Source organism: Bos grunniens, chromosome 11, assembly GCF_055505025.1.
Source record: "Bos grunniens cultivar Pamir isolate PY7600 chromosome 11, Bosgru_T2T1.0, whole genome shotgun sequence".
Classification (NCBI taxonomy): Eukaryota; Metazoa; Chordata; class Mammalia; order Artiodactyla; family Bovidae; genus Bos; species Bos grunniens.
In genome coordinates this window covers 83,965,472-83,977,763 of record NC_141175.1, presented here as the reverse complement: position 1 = coordinate 83,977,763, position 12,292 = coordinate 83,965,472, and the positions used below count along the sequence as shown (strand labels likewise).

The following is a 12,292-nucleotide window of genomic DNA, read 5'->3' as shown; positions in this document are numbered from 1 at the left end:
AAGATACTAAATGCTTTCTCCATTGAATTATGTAGTCTTTGTATCGTTGATGTTCCTTTTCTTTGCTGTTTTCCTTTCCATTTTCTTGCTTTTCCTCTTCTTTCATACCTCCTCTTTTTATGTTCTTCCTGCTTTTCTTTTTAATGGGGACAATACAGACATATTTAAAGGCTAATGAGAAGCATCTAGTATGTACACAGACATCGAAAACTCTAGAAGATGTTGGGCCTCTGTACTTGATGTAGACAGGCATCATCTTGTGTCTTAAATTCTAGTTTTTATTTGCAATGAATCCTAAGTGTGAATTCTATTCTTATGCTGCTTCACTGGCAAGTACTCTTTCCCAAGGCACTCATAAACAAGAACTTTATTTTGCTTATTACTCCATGCCCAGTTTGATCCACTCTGATAAAGAGAAAACTCTTAGAATTTTATTACTAGTTTAATGTGCTTCACCAATACACAATGTTTTATTCTAATCACTATTTAGGAAGGATACCTGTTAAGGTGGCCAGACTACTGCTGAGTGCTCTCCTGTTCTGGCTCTTAAAATGTATCTCAGAAAGTATTATGTAATATTATAAATAATTAATAACATAGGAGGAAGATCTCTTGCCATTTCAATTTTCATAAAATGATGCCAAGTTTAGGTCTTTGATTTAAGCATGGAAACTGTACCCATAAACTGAAGGTACTGTCTGCTTAGGTTGGCACCTATTAGCTGTTTTAGAGCTGTTACAAGCTAGCAGAATCTATTTTACTAATATTGTAATCCAGAATTTCTGCACCAAGCTTAGAGGTATAGATATGGCACCTTGAAACCCAAATGACCTAAAGTACCACCCTCTGGAGGCCAAGGATATCCTGGCTAATTGCAATGAAGTAGAAGGTTCAAATTTATAACGCCTCCACCTAAAATCGGAGAAGGCAATGGCAACCCACTCCAGTACTCTTGCCTGGAAAATCCCATGAAAGGAGGAGCCTGGTAGGCTGCAGTCCATGGGGTGGCTGAGAGTTGGGCACAACTGAATGACTTCACTTTCACTTTTCACTTTCATGCATTGGAGAAGGAAATGGCAACCCACTCCAGTGTTCTTGCCTGGAGAATCCCAGGGACGGGGGAGCCTGGTGGGCTGCCGTCTATGGGGTTGCACAGAGTTGGACATGACTGAAGTGACTTAGCAACCACCTAAAATGCTCCAGGGTTAGTGCTGATGTCTCAATTCAGGTAGATAGAACATTTGCCAAAATGTTGCTGAAGTGGGCTGGGGTTTGGATCAGATGTTCTGGTGTTTTGGGAACTTGAGAAGTTAGGCACTAGTAATTGCATGCTAGGCAAAAATGCTTCAGATCAGATCAGTCACTCAGTCATGTCCGACTCTTTGAGACCCCATGAATCGTAGCACACCAGGTCTCCCTGTCCATCACCAACTCCCGGAGTTCACTGAGACCCACGTCCATCGAGTCAGTGATGCCATCCAGCCATCTCATCCTCTGTCATCCCCTTCTCCTTCTGCCCCCAATCCCTCCCAGCATCAGAGTCTTTTCCAATGAGTCAACTCTTCGCATGAGGTGGAGTTTCGCATAAGTACTGGAGTTTCAGCTTTAGCATCATTCCTTCCAAAGAACACCCAGGGCTGATCTCCTTCAGAATGGTGGGATGACCCAGATAGAGGGTATGGGGAGGGAGGAGGGAGGAGGGTTCAGGATGGGGAACACATGTATACCTGTGGCAGATTCATTTTGATATTTGGCAAAACTAATACAATTATGTAAAGTTTAAAAATAAAATAAAATTAAAAAAAAAAAAACACAAAAAACAAACAAACAAAAAAAAACCAGAATGGACTGGTTGGATCTCCTGCAGTCCAAAGGACTCTCAAGAGTCTTCTCCAACACCACAGTTCAAAAGCATCAATTCTTCGGCGCTCAGCCTTCTTCACAGTCCAACTCTCACATCCATACATGACCACAGGAAAAACCATAGCCTTGACTAGGCGAGCCTTTGTTGGCAAAGTAATGTCTCTGCTTTTAACTGGGTATAAAACAATAGAAAGTTAGGAGTAAGTGGTACTGGCTCATTTACTCAGCATGAAGAAATGTGCTGTGTCAGGCCCATTAGAAGACTCTGGATTCCTCTTATTATTCAAGCTGCTTGAGACATGTCAGTATTACATCATTGGAATCAGTATAGATATTTTGAAATACAACTCCTAATTTAATAGCTAAATAAGAAAGGCAGTCATGTCTGACTCTGTGCAACCCCATGGACTGTAGCCTACCAGGCTTCTCAGTCTGTGGGATTTTCCAGGCAAGAGTACTGGAGTGGGTTGCCATTGCCTTCTCCAGGGGATCTTCCCGACCCAGGGATCGAACCTGGGGCTCCCGCATTGTAGGCAGATGCTTTACCCTCTGAGCCACCAGGGAAGCCCATATAAAGATTACTGTTAATAAAATAAAGATGTATCACTCGCAGTGGAATGAGACTAGACAGAAGCAAATATAGAGGACTTCAGTCAGCCTTCAATCACTGTCTAGTCTTAGAATTTGGGAGAAATGCTACTATTGCTTCAAATCTACAAAAAACAACTTAGAGTATGTTGGAATGATGAAGTGGTCTCTGGACCTCCCAACCCTGAGCTTGTTCCTCCTAGTGATAGGCTTTCTGATTGCATAACCTCAAAACTCTAAACCTTGGCTAGTGGCCTTGGAAGCTATAAGAATGCATTCTTGAAAGTCAGTGCTATCAGATGAAAGCTGACTACTAAAATTTGAAGAGATCTTCAACAGTGTCAGAATGAACATCTGCAATCTCAAATCCTGGGCAACATGAGATTAACATAAACACTGGTTCCTACAAACTCAAGGGTCACATTGGAATTTTTATTATTCTATGATAAAAACCTGTAATCTATAATGGAAAGGAGAGTGGAGAGAGCCAGAATAAATGGAGTTGTAATTAATATTACCTGGTTATATGTGCTTTTTTGATAATTTTTTGTCACCAGGATAAAGTGTAACAATTACTAAGATGGGATTAGTAAACAATTGTTTGAAAATTGGAAATTGTCACTTTATTGCTGACCAGAAGTGGATTCTAATAGACTGTTGTCTGGCTTAATACACTAAAATCTCAGGTTGGCTTGATGATGATGCATTAAGAAATCGAATATTGCAATATATGTTCACGAGGCAACCATTTACATATATGGCAACAGAGGGAACTTTTGAGTATTGATGGCTTTTCTGTGAGTAAACAAAAAAAGCACAAGGCTCAACTATGCACATACCTAATCACATGGATTTCCTCTTCTATACAAGCTGTTTGATCGTTAACCTTCAAGCACATCTCCAGGAACAAATGGCATCACATGATCAACCTCACAACACAGCAACTCCTCATTTTTATTCTTTATCCCCAGTATAACATTAACTTGCTACTTTGCTTGTTTGACAGAAAAACCTAAGAAACAGTAACACTAGCTGTATTTTAGCCTAATAGTATTTGAGGATAACATAGGCCAATGCAGAAACAATGACTTATAGATGCTCTTCATGACTAAAGCAGGATGATATCATTATCAAAAAATATAGATGCTCCATAGAATAAATGTAATAAGATTTTTATATCTTGATATTTCTATATGATAATATCCTTTGTAATATACAAAGGGATATAATAAAATTCAACGTCTTCTGCAATGGTGTCAGTTTGCCTGGAGTAGATGAAAATCAAAAAGTTGTCCTAAAATAAAGTGCACCCTATTTCATGCTGCAGATAAATGTCATAAAAGGAACTTCAGCAATTAGTGATTCAAGTAGATGATATCATTCGAGATGATTTGCTTGAGCTTTCTTCTACTCCAAGCTTAATAATTTTAGTAATACCTGGCCTCATCAGTGTTCCATAATAATGATTGTCTTACTTTTCTTCGCCAGGTGATAAGCAAATTTGCAGGATTTTTCATGACAAGTCTATGGGAAATCCAAGTTTTCAAGTCAAAACTTTTTCTTAAGTAAAAGCTCTACATTTACCAAAGTGTTTGAAAATGGACATATGTGCCCTTTAGCTTTGATAGCTTCATGTTTAAATGGGCAAGAATTTGCACAGGAAAAAAAATACTGGAGCCTTTATAATCTATCACATTTAGTAGTGAATGAAAACCCAATTGGCATAAGAGTTTTATCATATTTCCCTGCACATTTTCATTGTATGTTAAATTCAGCATAAAAAGAAGATGTGGACAATCATAGCAGGATTTAGCAATTTTTACTGCTTCATAGGATTTTTATTTTATTTTTAAGTATTTTGTGGAGGTATAATTGACATACACACTGACCATATGTAAAATGTAAAATTTGATAGGATTGACACATAGATACAAGAAATCATCACCAAAATCAGCAAAATGAAAAAAGATATGTGCATTTCATTGTATTTAGTGAATGCTATATAATTTCACTTTACATAATATTCTTGAAATGACAAACTTAAAAAGATGGAAAACAGTTTAGTGGTTGCCTGGGGTATGGTGGTGATGAAGGATAGAAAACCAAGTGACTGTAGCTATAAAAGGATAGTGAAAAGATAGCAATGGAACCGTTCTATATCTTGACTGGTGGTGGTCACATGAAACAACACAGGCAATAATACTGTATACGGTTAAATAGCCACCCACAAATGAGTATGTGTAAAACTGGTAATATCTGCATGAGGTTGGTAGATTGTGTCAATATGAATTTCCTGTTTATATAATTCCTGTACTATAATTATGCATGGATTTGCCAACAGGGGAAACTGAGTAAAGAAGGCATGTGCTCCCTCTGTATCATTTCTTATAACTCTATGGGAACCTAAAATTATCTCAAAAAGTTAAAAAAAATTATGATGTGTGTAGGAAGCCTAGTCCAACAAGAAAAGAAAATAATTTTGTCCATCACCCCTGAAAGTTTCTCTGTTCCCCTTAAGTTTCTGCACCTTGTCCATCAGACAACCACTGATCTGCTGTTACAAATAATCGATTTGACTATTCTATAACTTGGTAAAAATGAAAGCACACAGTGTGTTTTGTCTGGCTTCAGATAATTATGTTGATGTTCATTCATTGTGCATGCATATTAAACAGTTCATTCTTTTTTGTTGCTTTATACTATGCCGTTATATAGCTGTACCATGTACTGTGGTGGTTGCAGTCTCACTTGCATCTTTGCCCATGAGAAATCTGGAGTCATGCCTACAGCTCTTCTTTTTACATTATATAGCATGTCTTTTGTGGGGAGAAGAGGGGTTACTTGGTTTTAAGATTTTCTCTTTCTCCATAGGTTTTGAGTAGTCTGTGATATGCCTTGGAATAGTTGTTCCCACATTTCTTGTCTTGGTGCTTGTTGAGTTTCATGGACGTATGGTGTCCATTTTTTCATTAAATTGAAAAACTGTGATCACTGTTTCTTCAAATATTTGTCTACTGCTCCTTCTACTTCTCTTCTTCAGGGAATCCATTACACCTATAGTACAACTTAAGTTTTAAAAATTTAATGCACACCTTTCTATAGTTGATTCTGTAAGAAATCCTATGAATACCACCTGTCTGTTCAATTAGTCTTATGCCATGCTACATGCATTCAAAGTAAAATTTGATTTAATAGGCTTGCAAAATCAATATCCAAAAGTACGGGCTAAAAATAAACATTTATTTTTCATTAAATCCAGTACACTAATCTTATAAAATTATTTTAATCGTGTGATTGAAAATATATCAAATTATAGCACTGGAATATTACACCCTAAATATGAACCCTGGGGTTGTAGCCATTTTTGTTAAAATACAAAAAGAGACACAAATATAAAGAACAGACTTTTGGACTCTGTGGGAGAAGGTAAGGGTGGGATGATTTGAGAGAGTAGCATCAAAACATGTATATTATCATATGAGAAATAGATGGCCAGTCCAGATTCAATGCATGAGACAGGGCGCTCAGGGCCGGTGCACTGGGACGACCCTGAGGGATGGGATGGAGAGGAAGGTGGGAGGGGGGTTCAGGATGGGGAACACATGCACACACATGGCTGATTCATGTCACTGTATGGCAAAACCACTACAGTATTGTAATTAGCTTCCAATTAAATAAATTTTTAAAAAAGAAAAAAAATACTAAAATAACAATGTTTTTCTTCCTAAAATGTTATTTAAAATGGTGCTTTTATATTTGAAAATGTTACCAATTAATGACATAAAGGTGGCCAATATTAGAAGATACATAAATGTGCATCATGTTTTACTTCCTAACCTCTGAAATTAGAGGAGGTATGTGAACATTGTGACGTTGTCATGTGAAAATGTTTGACTTCTTTCAGCAAGATAAAAAATAGTAAGAATGTCAAAACATGTTAGATATATAGATCAAGTAGAGATACATTAGGATATGTTATAAGAAGTTTTAAATTATATATTGTTTCCTCTGGTCTTCTCTAACATTAATATTTAAGACATATTTAAATATTTTTTATATTAGAACTAGTATTAGACTTAAGTTGGATGTCCTAAGCTCCATTTCCCTTCTAACTAGTTCAGTCATTCTAAAGCTAAAATACCAATTTTCCATCCTGCCTTCAAACTTCACGTTGCCATGAGGCACAATGAAACGTAATGGCTGGTTAGCCAGTGCAACCTCTTCTCCTCATCCCTTCTGTCTGTCTGGAAGGGGCTCTCAATGCACGAAACTGAAGCAGCCATCACTAAATGCTGTGAAAAGAAAGACAGAAGGAGCATCTCTCTAAAGGTGTTAAGCTGCTAGAAAAGCCATTCCTGGTATGTCTTGGTGCATAAATTAAATAAACTCTTGTGAAACTTCGTACAGGTTTTCTTTTACTTGGAGCCAAGTACATTTCTAGCTGATGGAAGTAGTATGGATAATACCTGTTATTGCATTAGCTTTTAGTATGGATTGGATTTCATAAAAGCCTTTGCATCTGCTTGAGGTTAATCACACGTACTTGGTAACTTAACTCTGGTATAGCTTGCTGTATGAGATCATGAAGGCACCTTTCACTTCGTCTCTTGTCAGTAGCTAGAGAAAGCTGTGTGCTATTCTGTACTAGATGTTTTCTTACTAAGAAGCTGACATACACTACACAAAATTCACCTTCATCTTCACCATGAATTTAAAAAGCTTTATCAGACACCAAGAAGCATTACTGTTTGTTGACATAAGCTCCAGTTTTTCATGTAGTATGTCTCCTGTACATGTGATAACTAATAAGTGTGGGACTATTCAGGGATGAAACTGGAAATGATTCCCAAATCTGGAGAGTCATTGTCCTTAGATTCCTGTGATCTAATTTTTTGATAGCAAAATTTAGACCTCACTCATGTTCACAGTCCCAGCTGCTTCTGATGAACAACCAAGAGGTTGACAAGCAATCTCTGCCATCAGTTTGCTTTGCCACCCAAATGTGATTGCTACAATTTGCATTTTGTAAAACCTTGTGTTTATTTAATGAAAATGTGCTGGAGGCTGGGCTAGCTCCTAAGACCTGTAGGGCTAAGAAGATCTAAAAGTTTTTTTTTTCAGCATTGCCACTCTTTTAAAGATCTAATTCACGTGCTAAGTTTCTTTGTAACATTTCACAGAAAAAAGCATTTCATAACCAATTTTTTTATAAAATTAAAAATTGAAAGCATTAAGCTTATAGAATAATGTGCCTAGATAGACACATTAGCTTGCTTTCCTTTCTAGCATCAACTCATCATGCTATTTGCATTGTACTTACCCACTTAAATAATTAACTTGTAGTTTTCTGATTTTGGAATTTCTGATTTAGACTTAATTCTTCAGATTTTGGGTTAAAACAATAGTCAGTGTCCTTTCTCTCTTCGTCCATTCCCCGTAACATTTGAATTCAATGTGTGTTAAGGATTCATTTTATACAAACACTCACACTGACACACACTTTCTTGCATTCTCCCCACATATTATAATGCTGTTTCTCCCAAAAATAAAATGTGTATACCTTTGCTGAGCCTAAATTAATCTGAGTATTGGGGATATAAGTGGATGTTTTTAGTGAGTTCATGATACAATGAGGATGAATTTCTTAGATCAGAAATTCTGAGTGGTGGGATCTACTAATTTATATATATATATATTTAAATTTTTTTCCAAGTGATACTGATACACACAAGGTTCAGAAACATAGGTAGCCTATATTTGTTGTTGTTCGGGCTTCCCTGGTAGCTCAATTGGTAAAGAATCCACCTGCAATGCAGGAGACCCTGGTTCGATTCCTGGGTCGGGAAGATCTGCTGGAGAAGGGATAGGCTACCCACTCCAGTACTCTTGGGCTTCTCTTGTGACTCAGCTGGTAAAGAATCCACCTGCAATGTAGGAGACCTGGGTTCGATCCCTGGGTTGGGAAGATCTCCTGGAGGAGGGAAAGGCTACCCACGCCAGTATTCTGGTGTCGAGAATTCCAAGGACTGTATAGTCCATGGGGTCGCAAAAAGTTGGACACGACTGAGCAGATTTCACTCATTCATTTGTTGCTGTTCAGTTTCTAAGTCATGTCCAACTCTTCGTGACCCCATGAACTGTAGCAGGTCAGGTTTTCCTGTCCTTCACTGTCTCCCTGAGTTTCCTCAGACTCATGTCCATTGAGTCAGTGATGCCATCCCCAACCATCTCATCCGATGTCACCCCGTCATGCTCTTGCCCTTAATCTTTCCCAGCATCAGGGTCTTTTCCAGTGAGTCAGCTCTTCACATCAGGGGGTGAGAGTAGTGGAGCTTCAGCATCAGTCCTTCCAATGAATATTCAGGGTTGATGTCCTTTAGGATAGACAGGTTTGATCTCCTTGCTGTCCAACACTCTCAAGTCTTCTCCAAACCACAGTTTGTAGGCATAAATTCTTCGGTGTTCAGCCTACTTTATGGTCCAACTCTCCCATCCATACGTGACTACTGGAAAAACCATAGCTTTGACTATATGGACCTTTGTCCACAGAGTGATGTCTAATTTTTAATACAATGTCTAAATTTGTCATAGCTTTTCTTCCCAGGAGCAAGCGTCTTTTAATTTTGTGGCTGTGGTCACCATCCACAGTGATTTTGGAGAAATCACTAAGAAAGTGAAACCTGTCACTGTTTCCACTTTTGCCCCATCTATTGGCCATGAAACGATGGGACCAGATGCCATCATCTTAGTTTTTTTTTTTTTTGAATGTTGAGTTTTAAGCCACCTTTTTCACTCTCCTCTTTCACCTTCATCAGGAGGCTCTTCAGTTCCTCTTCACCTTCTGCCATAGGGTGGTATCATCTGCACATCTGAAGTTGTCGATATTTCTCTCAGAAATTTTGATTCTAGCTTGTGCTTCATCCAACCCACCATTTCACATGATGTACTCTGCATATAATGTAAATAAACAGGGTGACAATATACAGCTTTGACATATTCCTTTCCCAATTTTGGAACAATTCGTTGTTCCATGTCCGGTTCTAACTGTTGCTTCTTGACCTGCTACAGGTTTCTCAAGAGGCAGATAAGGTGGTCCTGTATTCCCATCTCTCAGAATTTTCCATAGTTTCTTGTGATCCACATAATCAAAGGCTTTAGTGTAGTCATGGAAGCAGAAGTAGATGTATTTCTGGAACTCCCTTTCTTTTTCTATGATCTAGTGGATGTTAGCAATTTAATCTCTGATTCCTCTACCTTTTCTTTTTTTTTTTTTCTTTTAAATTTTATTTTATTTTTAAACTTTACATAATTGTATTAGTTTTGTCAAATATCAAAATGAATCCGCCACAGGCATACATGTGTTCCCCATCCTGAACCCTCCTCCCTCCTCCCTCCCCACACCATCCCTCTGGGTCGTCCCAGTGCACCAGCCCCAAGCATCCAGTATCGTGCATCGAACCTGGACTGGCAACTGGTTTCTTACATGATATTCTACATGTTTCAATGTCACTCTCCCAAATCTCCCCACCCTCTCCCTCTCCCACAGAGTCCATAAGACTGTTCTATACATCAGTGTCTCTTTTGCTATCTCGTACACCAGGTTATTGTTACCATCTTTCTAAATTCCATATATATGAGTTAGTATACTGTATTTATGTTTTTCCTTCTGGCTTACTTCACTCTGTATAATAGGCTCCAGTTTCATCCACCTCATTAGAACTGATTCAAATGTATTCTTTTTAATGGCTGAGTAATACTCCATTGTGTATATGTACCATAGCTTTCTTATCCATTCATCTGCTGATGGGCATCTAGGTTGCTTCCATGTCCTGGCTATTATAAACAGTGCTGCAATGAACATTGGGGTACACATGTCTCTTTCCCTTCTGGTTTCCTCAGTGTGTATGCCCAGCAGTGGGATTGCTGGATCATAAGGCAGTTATATTTCCAGTTCTCTAAGGAATCTCCACACTGTTCTCCATAGTGGCTGTTTGCATTCTACCTTTTCTTAAATCCAGCTTATACATCTGGAAGTTCTCGGTTCACATACTGTTGAAGCCTAGCTTGAAGGATTTTGAGTAATACCTTGCCAGCATGTGAAATGAGTGCAATTGTGTGGTAGTTTGAATATTCTTTGACAATGCTCTTATTCGGTATTGGAATGAGACTCAATTTTTTCAGTCCTGTGGCTACTGCTGAATTTTCCAAATTTGCTGACATACTGAATGCAGCACTTCTAACAGCATCATCTTTTAGGATTTGAAATAGCTCAGTTGGAATTCCATCACTTCCACTAGCTTTGTAGTGATGCTTTCTGACCACACCATCATGGTTATCCATTTCATTAGGACCTTTTCATACAGTTCTTCTGTGTATTCTTGACACCTCTTCTTAATATCTTCCACTTCTGTTAGGTCCTTACCTTTCTGTCCTTTATTGTGCCCATCTTTGCATGAAATGTCCCCTTGGTATGTTCATATTTTTTGAAGAGACTCTAGTCTTTCCTATTCTATTGTTTCCCTCTATTTACACCCAGTCAAAATCTGCAAGTAATTTTTACAGAGTGTTTCTTTAAAACGTGTTGAATTCCTGCCATATTTTTTTTGCTTTGTTTTTCACCCCACCCTACCATCATCTTTTATTAATAGAATGTTAAAAAAAATCGTAGATAGCCTTTCTCCTCAGTGTCCACATGTTAAGATGAGAAAGTTGATGAGCAGACAGGTATAGGGATGGGTCATTCCAATATTATTACACAGTTCCCCTAACTCAAAATGTAATCCTCTTGTTTCTCCATGCTAGACAAAATCAGTACTATTATTACTTCATTGTATGAAAGAAAAATGATCTTCTTTTGTAAAATGTTTTCCATCACACACATACACCCTGACAAGAATCATAATTGCCTTCAAGTCTAGTAATTGTCTACATTTTCTTTCCATACCTAGACTCTTATTTTCCATTTCTTTTAACAGGCACTGTCTGAAGATGCAGTTATTACAATATCATTTTATTTTCAACATCACATCCTGGAATCATTAATTTTCCCTGTCACACCAGCTACTCGAGGATATATTTCAAAATATGATTTTCAGTTGGGACTGTCCTCTGGGACAACTGTCAGAATCTTTTCTTGAATAGGTATCAAGAGGAGACCAAGAAGGTGCCATTAGGAGCAGTCTGGTGATGGATATGTTGGTGGCATTGATTATGGTGGTGGTTTCATGGGTGTATTTTTATCCACAAATACATCAAGTTGTATACAATATATACAGATTTTTGTATGTCAGTCATACCTCAATAATACTCTGGTTTCTCTTCAGATCAAATAAATCATTTGCCTTTTACTAAAAAAAAAAAATCATACTTCAATAATGTGTTCTTTCTTAAAAAAGGAATAAAGTACATGAAATTTAACAAACTCATAGAAATTATTATGCTTTATGTTGTTCATTATTCAGTCACTAAGTCATGCCCAACTCTTTACAACCCCATGGGCTACAGTATGACAGACTTTGCTGTCCTTCACTGTCTCCCAGAGTGAAGTCCATTGAGTGACTGACTCACGTCCATTGAGTCAGTGATGCTATCCAACCATTGCATCCTCTATTTCCCCCTTCTCCTGACCTTAGACAATTCCAGTATGAGGATCTTTTCCAATGAGTTGGCTCATCACATCAGGTAGCCAAAGTATCAGAGCTTCAACTTCAGCATCAGTCCTTCCAGTGAATATTCAGGGTTGATTTCCTTTAGAATTGTCTAGTTGGATCTCCTTGCAGTCCAAGGGACTCTCAAGAGCCTTTTCCAGCACCAGAATTCAGAAGCATCAATTCTTCAGCAC

The 12,292-nt window shown here is 38.0% G+C and overlaps 1 long non-coding RNA gene across 3 annotated transcripts in view; it reads left to right on the top strand.

Moving 5' to 3' along the window:
• The window catches only part of LOC147363451 (uncharacterized), a 223,124-nt gene that overhangs the window by 94,091 nt on the left and 116,741 nt on the right, over positions 1-12,292 (top strand). For 2 of the 3 annotated variants that reach the window (XR_015137126.1, XR_015137127.1), the window contains one exon: positions 11,427-11,812. The exons of the other annotated variant lie outside the window; for it this stretch is intronic. This is a non-coding gene — a long non-coding RNA (uncharacterized LOC147363451). Of the gene's footprint in view, positions 1-11,426; positions 11,813-12,292 lie in introns of those variants that run through there. 3 annotated transcript variants of the gene reach the window in all.